Source organism: Lactuca virosa, chromosome 5, assembly GCF_052849685.1.
Source record: "Lactuca virosa cultivar CGN04683 chromosome 5, Lactuca_virosa_CGN04683_v6, whole genome shotgun sequence".
NCBI lineage: Eukaryota > Viridiplantae > Streptophyta > Magnoliopsida > Asterales > Asteraceae > Lactuca > Lactuca virosa.
Window position 1 is genome coordinate 15,468,110 of NC_136430.1, and position 12,486 is coordinate 15,480,595.

The following is a 12,486-nucleotide window of genomic DNA, read 5'->3' on the forward strand; positions in this document are numbered from 1 at the left end:
ACGAGTTTTTTACAATTTATGGTGATTTTTACAAAACTGCCTATCATTTCAAGAACAAATCTGGACCAGTCTGTGAATATGGGCTTTTTCACACAAGTGGGAAGTCACTAAAAATCATAATAAAAATTATGAACAAACTAGACACATTTTTCCAAACTCTCAAAATTTACAGATTCTGATTTGGACTCTTGATGATTTTTCTATAAATCTTCTAAAAACAGGAATAGAAATATTAACACTAGAAAAATGTTATTAAATTCACTTACACCTTGTAACTTGTTGAGCAAGGTGTGTATCATTATGTGCATATATGTGTTATATTATATGTCATTTTGTCTTGGTAAGTAGACATACATCAGAAAACAAATGGATTTTTACCTCCACAATTATGGTAATTAATTACAATAAACAAAGTTTATATCCATTGCATACAAACATTTTGATAAACCATTGTAAGTATAGTTTATTTTCACTACTACTACCACCATGGGATAAACTATAATAGGTATAGTTTATGATTCATTTACGTAACAAACACTACTTTTACAAGAAAACTATACATTACAAACAATTTGGTAAACTATAACAAAGATAGTTTATGTTATACGAGGAAACTTCCTACGAAAGGTTTTATTTCTACATAAAAGAGTTTTCGGATCACCACACGTAAATCTGTTAATGAATAACTTTGTGAGACATTCGCTTCACGTTACTTCCAAGGTAACGAAATCAAAAGTCCTGTAATTGTAACCAGAGTCTCTTTGAGGGATAGCATGATAGTTGTGTATAGATCTATATTGGGCTTGACACCCCACACCTCGCTGTTAGCTGTAGTAGGACCTCGAGGTCTACGGGTGACAAATGTCATATCAGTTCCGACGCCTGAAGAACGTCGTTTCAGGCCAACCAGGTCATAGCATGGTTATAATAACTCACTTAGGGTATTCGCAAAACATAAGATTTACGCGGTGTTCTATCACTAAATCGTACTTACGACAACCTAAACATGTACATATGTTCATTAATTCGAAACATTCATTTTTTTTAGTCTTATATGATATGTATACTACCAATTTAAAGTATTCCAAAGTTTTAAGACTTCTATACATGAATACTTTTATGCATAAGGATTTACACACATATACAAGTTTAAAGTATTTAAAAGCTTCAAGACTTAGTTTATTTAACTAAATTTTATATAACTTATATACACTGGGTGATTATAGAAGGAACCTATGGATCTTCTAGAGTACATTATTTCCTAACATAGAAACTTTCATTTCACATCTGATAAAGAAAATATTATATTTTCTGGAATCACACTAATTCTCTTTTACAAAGGAAAAACGATTTCTTTCTCAAATAAAAATCTTATGAACTCACCAACTTAATTGTTGACACTCTTTCAAAACTACTTGTATTCTCAGGAAATCAGTGAAACAGGAAACCAACAGCATTTTGAGGATGGGACGTTAAATCGTCAAACAGTTCATTTTGTCATCATAATGTAATTGATTTTGAACATGTAAACATATACTATGATGTAACCTTTTCAATTATATTTATGATGGTTGTATTTACTTTGAGCACTATTATACTCGTTGTTGTGATACTATACATGAAGTCCTCCACCCCTGGAGGTGTGACATCTGGGGGTCCGAAGGGCCGCACTTGTGGGAAGTGCGGCAAGAGCCACGAGGGAGTGTGCAGAGCTGGGGTGTGTTACAAGTGCGGAAAGGAGGGGCATTATGCGAGGGATTGCCCCAAGGGGTTCACGGTTTGCTTTCATTGCAACTAGACCGGCCATCGGAAGGCCGAGTGCCCACAGCTACTGCAGGGATCAGCGCAGGGATTTGCACCTACTGCTCGAGCTACTGAGATCCGGCCAGCGAAGGCCGAGGCACCGAAGGATCGCGGGAGAGCCTTCCATTTGACAGCAGAGGAGGTCCGCGCAGCGCCCGATGTCGTGGATGGTATGTATTCTTTCATTTATTTATGCTGAGTTTTGAGATCTTGTGCTTATATTATGATATGCGTAGCTACTTTTCTTGTGAGTTCTGTACCTGCTTTGGTGTTATTTGTATCGGGTGCGAGTCGGTCATTTGTGTCTTTAGCGTTTAGTCATTACATCAGTATCCAGCGGGAGGCGTTGAGTCGACCGCTACGAGTTTCCATAGCTGACGAACGAGCGGTGTATGCTACGGATGTGATTCGAGGTTGTGTACTCGAGATCTTCGGTGTTGAGTTCCCGATAGATCTGGTCCCGATTGCGATGGGGGATGTGTGTGTCATAGTGGGCATGGATTGGTTGAGCCGTTTTGGGGTTGTTATAGACTATGAGCGACAGTTGGTGACGATACGAGACCCTAGTGGGAGAGTTCTTACGGTGTACGACGAGGGTACCCGTTCAGGGTCAGCATTCTGTTCGGCTGCTAGAGCGAGGCAGAGTCTACAGCAGGGCTGTAGTGGGTTTGTGTCCTACGTGATGGACACACGAGTAGCAGCGGAGAGGCCTAGTTCTGTTGATGATGTGCCCATAGTGCGAGAGTTCCCGGACGTTTTCCCCAAGGAGTTGACAAGTGTGCCTCCCGAGAGGTAGGTGGAGTTTCGCATCGATTTAATTCCGGGAGCGGCGCCGATTGCCAAGGCACCCTATCGCCTTGCGCCGCCAGAGATGCAGGAGTTATCCTTGCAGCTTCAGGAGCTGCTGGGAAAGGGGTTTATTCGACCGAGTAGCTCGCCGTGGGGAGTGCCAATCCTTTTTGTCAAGAAAAAGGATGGTTCACACCGGATGTGCATTGATTACCGGGAGTTGAACAAGTTGACGGTCAAGAACCGTTACCCCTTACCGAGGATCGACGATCTGTTCGATCAGTTGCAGAGAGCGTCTTGGTTCTCCAATATTGACTTGAGGTCTGGATATCATCAGATGAGGGTGCGTGATGAGGATATCCAGAAGACGGCGCTCAGGACTCGTTATGGGTATTACGAGTTCGTGGGGATGCCCTTTGGGCTCACCAACGCACCGGCAACGTTCATGGATCTCATGAACCGGGTATGCAGGACAATGTTGGATCGATCGGTGATCGTGTTCATCGACGATATTTTGGTGTATTCGAGATCCAGAGAGCAGCATGAGGAGCATTTAAGAGAGATTCTCGGAGTTTTGAGGTCGGAAAGCCTTTACGCCAAATTCTCCAAGTGCAATTTCTGGTTGCGAGAAGTCCAGTTCTTGGGGCATCTCGTCAACCAAAATGGGATATTGGTCGACCCGGCCAAGATCGAGGCAGTTATGAGATGGGAGGTGCCGAGATCAGGAGTTTTCTGGGGTTGGGCGGCTACTATCGGAGATTTATCAGGGATTTCTCCAAGATTTTCGTGCTTCTCACCAGGTTAACCCGGAAGGGTGTCGCTTTTTCGTGGGGCCCGGAGCAGCAGACCTCGTTTGAGACACTTCGTCAGAGATTATGCAAGGCCCTGGTGTTAGCCCTCCGGGAAGGGATGGAGGATTTTGTGGTGTATTGTGTCACATCGATATCGGGGTTGGGTGCAGTACCTATGCAGAGAGGGCATGTGATAGCGTATGCATCGAGGCAGTTGAAGCCTCATGAGACGAGGTATCCCACCCATGATCTGGAGTTGGGGGCAGTGGTGTTCGCCCTCAAGATCTGGCGTCACTATCTGTATGGGGTTCGGTGTACCATATACACGGACCACAAGAGCTTGAAGTATTTGATGGATCATCCCAACCTGAATATGCGCCAGAGGAGATGGTTGGATGTGGTAAAAGATTACGATTGCGAGATCCTGTACCACCCGGGCAAAACTAACGTTGTAGCCGATGCCCTGAGCCGTAGGGCGTAGAGTTCCCCGATACGAGGCGTTTGTATGAGGTTGATGGTGATGACTCCGGTGTTGGATACCATTCAGGAGGCCCAGGCAGAGGCCGTGAGACCAGAGAACCGTAAAAGAGAGCGGGTGATCGGGCAGGTATCTGAGTTCGTTACCGATAGTCGTGGGCTTATGATCTTTCAGGGTCGGATTTGGGTGCCGTTTTTGGGCGGGGCACGTGCCATACTGATGGAGGAGGCGCATAGATCGAGATTCTCGATCCATCCCGAGGCCACTAAGATGTATTTGGATCTGAAGAAAGATTATTGGTGGCCCTGTATGAAGAGGGATGTAGCATGGTTTGTTGAGAGGTGCTTGACCTGTCGCAGGGTTAAGGCTGAGCACCAGCGTCCGCACGGCAAGTTGCAGCCACTTGAGGTTCCCCAGTGGAAGTGGGAACAGATTTCCATGGATTTTATCACCAAATTGCCAAGGACCGCGAGGGGTGTCGATGCAATTTGGGTGATTGTCGATCGGCTGACGAAGAGCGCTCATTTCCTTGCTATCAGTGAGAGCTCTTCTGCAGAAAAACTGGCAGAGCTGTATGTGCGGGAGGTGGTATCGCGGCATGGAATACCTATCTCGATTGTGTCAGATCGAGATGTACGTTTCACTTCCAGGTTCTGGAAGAAGTTCCACGAGGAGTTAGGCACGAGGCTGCATTTTAGTATCGCTTACCACCCACAGACGGATGGACAGAGTGAGCGGACGATTCAGACGCTCGAAGACATACTTCGGGCATGTGTGTTGGACTTCGGAGGAAGTTGGGACACGTATTTGCCGTTGGCTGAGTTTTCCTTTAACAACAGCCACCATTCGAGTATCGGTATGCCTCCCTTCGATTTGTTGTATGGGAGGAGGTGTCTGTCACACCCCGAAACCAGAAAGGCGGAAAAACGTTCCGGGGCGGAGGACATCATGTGTAGTATCACAACCAATGAATAACAGCAATCATAGCAACACAACCATTACAGTGAATACTTAAACAAAAATGTTTACATCAGTTGAAACTTGTCTGAAACTTTGTTTGAATTACATCCAATAGCTTTGTATAGTATAAACTTAAAAACTTAAAAACTCTTAATGCTTCAGTTCCTCAAAATCCAGCAAGTACCTGTCTACTGATTTCCTGAGAATACAAGCAGTTTGAAAATATCAGCATAACGCTGGTGAGTTCATAAGCAGTAGTTTTTAACAGAAGTGTTTGTATAGCTTCAAGAAAATCCGATATTTTCTTTAGTGAAAACGTAGTGTATTAGTTTTGTAATGAACCATGAATGTCTTGTATGTTTCCAAGAAAATCCGATATTTTCTTTAGTGAGTAAGTAGCGTTATCGATTATGTATAAAACCATGAATGTTCGTTACTGAAAACAGTAGTGATATGACTAGCTAGAGCTAATCCTGAAGTATAGGTATTTGTGTGTGAAACCAATGCATAATCGGTTCTGTTTGAAAACCCTGACTTCAGCCAGTATACGTAGTGTGTGTTAGTTCTATTTAATAAAAATAGAACTGTTGAAGAGTGTTAAGTTGTAAACTAAAGGTGATTTATACATAATGTGAGTCGTATAACCATGCTTGATATGACTAGAGACCTTTCCAATGTTGTTCAAGCGTCGAGTTAAATGAAATTTGTACATCTCAGGCGTGCCCGCCTAACTGTAGCTAGCAGTCCAGATGTGGGATTGTCAGTCCCGAATAGATCTATTCACAAATCTCACGCTCTCCCTCCAGGAGACTCTGGTTATACAGTGGTAGGATTTATCCCTATACACCTAAGGGTACAGTAGTGAAGTAGCGCCTCACAGTATCGTACAATCTAGTTTACATGTAGTGTAGTAGCGTTCTACCGTAGTGAAAATCCGTATGTATACCTTATATAATGATAATTACAGTTATAAATACCATGATAAAGTGGTGATGTAAACTGTAAATAGTTTCTGTCTCAGTGCATATGTTTAACAGTGAAAGTTTCTGTACTTGTTATATTTTTAGAAAAATCCCAAACTATACCGATTATAGTTTGCATGAATAGTGAATAGTGTGTCCGGAAAACTATGCAAATTGTTGTGAAAACGTCCCTTATGCTCAACACAGCACAAAAGGGTTAAAGTATGAGATTTGCATAAGTTTTGAAACCATTTATGTTTAGCTTGTATTCCCCCCCTGAAAACATTGAAAATATGGAAAAATGTAGGGGTATGAACTCATCGTTCTGATGGGTTTTGAGCATTCTAACACTTCCTAAGTGTACATGCAACCCTAATAACCTTGGATCTATGTTTGTCTAATTATCATGTAAAGTTGAATTCCAAGGTTATATTCCTATCTAGCATACATGGGGAACAAATTTTAACTTGCATGAAAGATAGAATAACTTACCTTGTTGTTGCTTATGATCCTTGAAACCTTGTGAGCCTAGCACCCCAAGTGTGATGCCTCAAATGCTTCACACAACACCAAATGCTTTTGGAATGACTTTAGAGAGAATACACACTTCTAAAATCGGCCTAGCCCTCTTGTTTCTTATTGTCGCCGATTTTGGTGGAGAACATGTTGCTTATATAGTGTATCACATCTAGGGTTACACCATGTAAACCCTAATGTGGCATGACTCTTCATTTCCATGACCCATGGGTTTGTAACTCCCATGGAGCCTCCATGGAGCATTCAATGGGTTTAACCCAACTTGATTATCCATGGAGCCTTTTAGCCCACTATACAAGTTATGGATGATTTACATGATCAACCCATATATTTAATTAGTCATCTTTTGATCACTTAATTAATCCTAGATTAATTCTTGATCAATACTAATTAAATAATACTATTAATATATTAGAACTTATAATATATTAATAAACCACAAGTGTTATTTCTCTCATTTAGTCTATCCAAATGCATGATGCCATGCAATCCAAATGGACCATGCCGGGTCGGGTCAAGTACATACCAGAAATAGTTATGGACTTAGACACCTTATCCAACAGTCTCCCACTTGGATAAGTCTAATAACTAGAACTGCAAGTATGACTTCAGGAACCGATCAGCAATCGTAGCTCTTTTCAAGGTTTCTCGGAACTGAGAAGATGATGATACGCCATTTCAGATAAGTGATCATATAATCCTCTGTTCTAGATATCAGCCAGACAAATACATGGAACAATGTCTTACTTATTGTCCAGCAGTTTGTTTCCCGATTTCCGATTTGTTTGACAAAGAACTTAATTGAACACATCAACTTAGTTCTGACCGGGCCCGGTACATAGGTCAAAACAAAATCATCGAGGGGCCCAGATATCAGCTTCTAATCCAAGAAGGAACAGATAAACTTCGACTCATATGTTTGTTCTACCACTCATTGAATTATACACAAAAGCACGTTTTATAACATCGAGTTACCAATGCGTTAACGTACAATCAATGCATAACCAACTCATAAGTAACAAATCATATCTCTAGGTTTGAAGACTTATATGATATTACCGTCTCACGATCACTCGAGATAAATTCCAAGAAGTGATTCCAGTGAGCGTGGGTTGAGTCCAATGCTCAGAACTTATGAGCACTCATGAGTGTTGTAGCCATGTCCAACAACTTAGACCTCTGCAACCAATCATGACAGTCTTGATTCATACCTACTTCCGACATATGACCGACTGTGGAGGTTCGAATAATATGATATACCAAACATAATTATTCTGGAAGTCAAAACATGCAAAAGAAATATAGTAAACGATCGACAAGAGAAAGCAACACTTTACTCATAAATAAAACACCTTTTATTCATCATCTAATGTCAATTACACTTTACAAATTTCAAGGTTATCTAACTACTAAATCTAATATCATCCTTCAGCCCTATGCTCTGAGCATGCTGGAGATGCTTAACCCGAGTCAGTCCTTTCGTGAGGGGATCTGCTGGATTCTCATCCGATGATACCCTCTTTGCCACGAGGAGTCCTTCTTCTATTCGATGTCTGATGAAATGGTATTTTCTGTCGATGTGTCTGGATCTCCCGTGATCCCTTGGTTCCTTGGCTAAGGCAACTGCACTTTCACTATCACAGAAAATTTCCATTGGCTCTTTAATAGCTGGTACAACTCCAAGGTCTCCAATGAAGTTCTTCAGCCATATCGCCTCCTTTGCTGCCTCCCTAGCTGCTATATACTCTGATTCGCAAGTTGAATCAGCCATTGTCTCTTACTTGGAACTATTCCAAGAAATTGCTCCTCCACTTTAGGTAAAGACACAGCCTGACTGAGAGCGGAAATTATCCCTATCAGTCTGAAAGCTAGCATCACTATACCCTACAACTCTCAAGTCTTCAATCCCACCGAGGGTAAGGACCCAGTCCTTAGTCCTCCGTAGGTACTTGAGGATATTCTTTACCGTAGTCCAGTGTGCCTTGCCAGGGTTCCCCTGATACCTGCTAACCATGCTCAAGGCAAAGGCTACATCAGGTCGAGTACACGTCATAGCATACATGATCGATCCTACAGCCGAAGCATAAGGTATTCGACTCATTTCTGCTATCTCAGCCTCAGTACTAGGGCTTTGTGTCTTACTCAATCTGGCATTACTCTGGATGGGTAACTCTCCTTTCTTGGAGTCCTGCATGCCGAATCTCTTCAACACCTTATCCAAGTAGGTACTCTGACTAAGTCCAATTAGTCTTTTACTCCGGTCTCTCAAGATCCTTATCCCTAGAATATAGGCAGCTTCTCCTAGGTCCTTCATAGAGAAACACTTCCCAAGCCAGGACTTAACTTCCTGCAGAGTTGGGATGTCATTTCCTATGAGTAGTATGTCATCCACATACAATACCAAAAAGCTAACTATACTCCCACTAGCCTTGACATATACACAAGATTCATCTTCACTCCTAGAAAAGCAAATTTCCTTGACTTTCTCATCAAAACAAAGATTCCATCTGCGAGGTGCTTGCTTTAACCCATAAATGGATTTCTCAAGCTTACACACTCTATTAGGGTACTCTGTGTTTACAAAACCCTCTGGCTGACTCATGTAAACATCCTCAGTCAACTTTCCATTAAGGAAAGCGGTTTTGACATCCATTTGCCATATTTCATAGTCATGAAATGCGGCTATGGCTAACAGAACCCTAATAGACTTAATCTTGGCCACTGGAGAAAAGGTCTCATCATAATCAACTCCCGGAGTTTGTGAGAAACCCTTTGCAACCAGTCGTGCCTTATAAGTGTGTACATTACCATCCATGTCGGTCTTCTTCTTGAAGATCCATTTGCACCCAACAGTCTTACGACCTGGTACATTCTCAACCAAGTTCCAAACTTGATTGTCATACATGGACTGTATCTCGCTGTCCATTGCCTCTTTCCACTTGGCTGACTCAGGGCCTGCCATGGCTTCCGCGTAACTGTTAGGTTCATCCAGACCTACCAGTGTCTCATCACTGATAAGTGTATCACCTTCCGCAGTAATATGGAATCCATAGTAATGCTCAGGTGCATTCCTAACCCTTGTGGAACGCCTCAGAGGTACAGACTTGTCAATTGGCTCAACAGAAGTTTCCTCCTCAAGTTGAGTGCTAGGGTTTGAAGTTCCTTCACCACTTGACTCTTGAATTTCTTCAAGGTCAACTTGCCTCCCACTGTCTCCTTGGCTTATGAACTCTCTCTCTCAAAAGAAATCCCTCCTAGCTACAAAGACCACATTCTCACTAGGTCTGTAGAAGAGGTAACCAAAGGATTTCTGTGGGTAGCCGATGAAAATACACCTCTCACTTCGAGGTTCGAGCTTATCATGAGTCTCGCGTCTCACGAAAGCCTCGCAACCCCAAATCTGAATGTGGTCTAGTTTGGGTACTTTACCAGTCCACATCTCATGAGGAGTTTTGGCAACTTTCTTTGTGGGAACTAGATTAAGGATATGGGCGGCAGTCTCTAAGGCATACCCCCAAAATGAGATTGGTAGCGAAGCTCGACTCATCAAGGAACGAACCATATCCAACAAGGTTCGATTACGCCTCTCAGCTACACCATTCAACTGCGGTGTCCTGGGAGGTGTCAATTGTGAGACAATCCCACATTCCCTAAGATAGTCGAGGAACTCTGAACTAAGATACTCACCACCTCGATCGGATCGAAGCATCTTAATGTTCCTGCCCAATTGATTCTCGACTTCCTGTTTAAACTCTTTAAACCTCTCAAAAGTCTCTGACTTATGCTTGATTAAGTAGACATATCCATATCTACTGTAATCATCAGTAAAAGTCAAATAATAACGATTAGCATCCCTTGTGGCATGTTTGAAGGGCCCACACACATCCGTGTGTATAAGATCCAACAAACCTTCACCCTTCTCACAAGAACCTGTGAAGGGTGACTTTGTCATTTTTCCAAGTAAGCATGATTCGCAACTATCATCTGACTTTAGGTCAAATGACTCCAATACTCCATCCTTTTGGAGTTGGCCTATGCGTTTCTTGCTTATATGTCCAAGACGACAATGCCATAATGATGCTTTATCCAAGTTATTATCATTAACAGAATCAATACATAATACATTATTTCCTAAGTTATCAACCACAGATACAGTTTAATACACACCATCACAAGGTAATGCTTTAAAATAAAGAACATTATTAAAGAAAACATTAATCGAACCAACTTCATTATCAAATGAAAAGGTGAAACCTTGTTTATACAATGCATGAAAGGAAATAATATTTCTTGCCATTTCTGGCGAATAACAACATTTATTCAAATCTAAACTAAACCCACTACTTAGCGATAAAGTATAAACTCCAATCTTGGTGACAGGTAAAGCTTTCCTATTCCCCATGATTAAGTTTATTCTTCCATGCTCCACATTCTCACTTCTTCTTAGTCCCTGCAAATCAGAACAGATATGAATACCACAACCGGTATCAAGGACCCAAGAGTTAGAATGGGGTGAGTTATTAGATAAGATAGTGTAAATACCTGCATGGTTGGGTTTAACTTTCCCATCCTTCACATCTTGCTGGTACTTTGGGCAGTTCCGCTTCCAATGTGACTTTTCATGGCAATAGAAGCATTCAGCCTCTTTAGGGTCAGAAGAAGGAGTGACAAAACCTTTCGTGGTTCCACTTGAAGAAGAGTCATCAAGGGTCCTAGCCTTGGTACCCTTCGAAGAGCTCTTCCTCTTCTTCCCACTACCTTTCCCGATTGCCAAAACCGGGGCAGAGTTTGGAGTAGGAGTGTTAACAACCGACTTACCCTTAAGACCTGTTTCTGCGGTCTTGAGGAGTCCCTGAAGTTTGCTGAGTGTGACCTCTTCCTTATTCATGTGATATGTCATGCGGAATTGATCATAGCACGATGGTAAGGAGTGCAAAATGATATCTATTGCAAGCTCCTCAGGGAAGTTCACATTAAGCTTCAGCAACCGATCCACATACCTTTGCATTTTCTGCATGTGGCTCGTGACGGATTCCCCGTCCTTCATCATGGTTGTTATGATAGAGCATATGATTTCATACCTCTCTTGTCGTGCACTTTGATGGTATCTTTCCATCAGATCTTGGTGCATTTCAAAAGGGTAGAAGTCCTCATAGGACTTTTGGAGTTCCGCTGTCATGGTGGCCAACATGATGCATGCCACTTTTGTAGCATCCCTTTCATGTGCCCGGAAGTCAGCGATCTCCTGGGGAGTTGCAGTGGCCTCATCAATCTCCTTAAGCTCCTTGTCAAGGACATATTCTTTGTCCTCGTAGCGGGTAATCATCATGATGTTTCTGATCCATTCATTGAAGTTGGATCCATCAAAAGTGACTTTCCCACACAAGTTCATAAGGGTAAAGGAGCCATTAGGATTAGAGCCAGAAGCAGCATTGTTTGAAGACATCTGAAAGAAGAGAACAAGATTAGTTTAGATATTAAGAGAGTCCTTAATAAAACACCCAAATGTAATATTAAGGCTAGGATCCAATCACAATATATTATAACTTAGAAGAGGTATGCCGTAATCCAAGCTATAACATATTTGAAAGGTAGGTGAATGACGATTCACCAATTTCCACCATGAAAAACGAAATATAAATATTAGGTTTTTAATTGGTTCTTAGAAATTCCTAGATTCTTTTGAGATTCAATGAACTTTTCAAAGGCATGTTTCAATCTTGAGTGTGCCCTCCAAGTTTTGTGACTGGGATACCGAGGATCACAAAACGAGGTGTGAAGTAACCATGCAAATCACTTGGTACCCTCAAGGTTTATCACTCAATCGATGTGCCGGTAAACCACACATGCTCCATCGATGCTATGGTAAACCTTAACTCGCCCTTTACCTCCTTGTTAAGTCCAAGTTAGTGTGCCGGTTAACCACACACGCTCCACCAACGACTTAAACAAAGTGTAAAGTGTAATTTCATGGATTAGCACCTTATTCACATTTTCCTAAAGTAACTAAGATTGGGAATTTAATAAAAGCATTTAGTTACTTTATAATATTCATCATACTTTTAATGAGAATTTATAAGTCCTTGTCTTACCCGTTCGGCTAACGACTCTCCACCGATCAAGGAAGCGGTGGGTGAGAGTGGACACCCATTAAGTTGCCATTTTA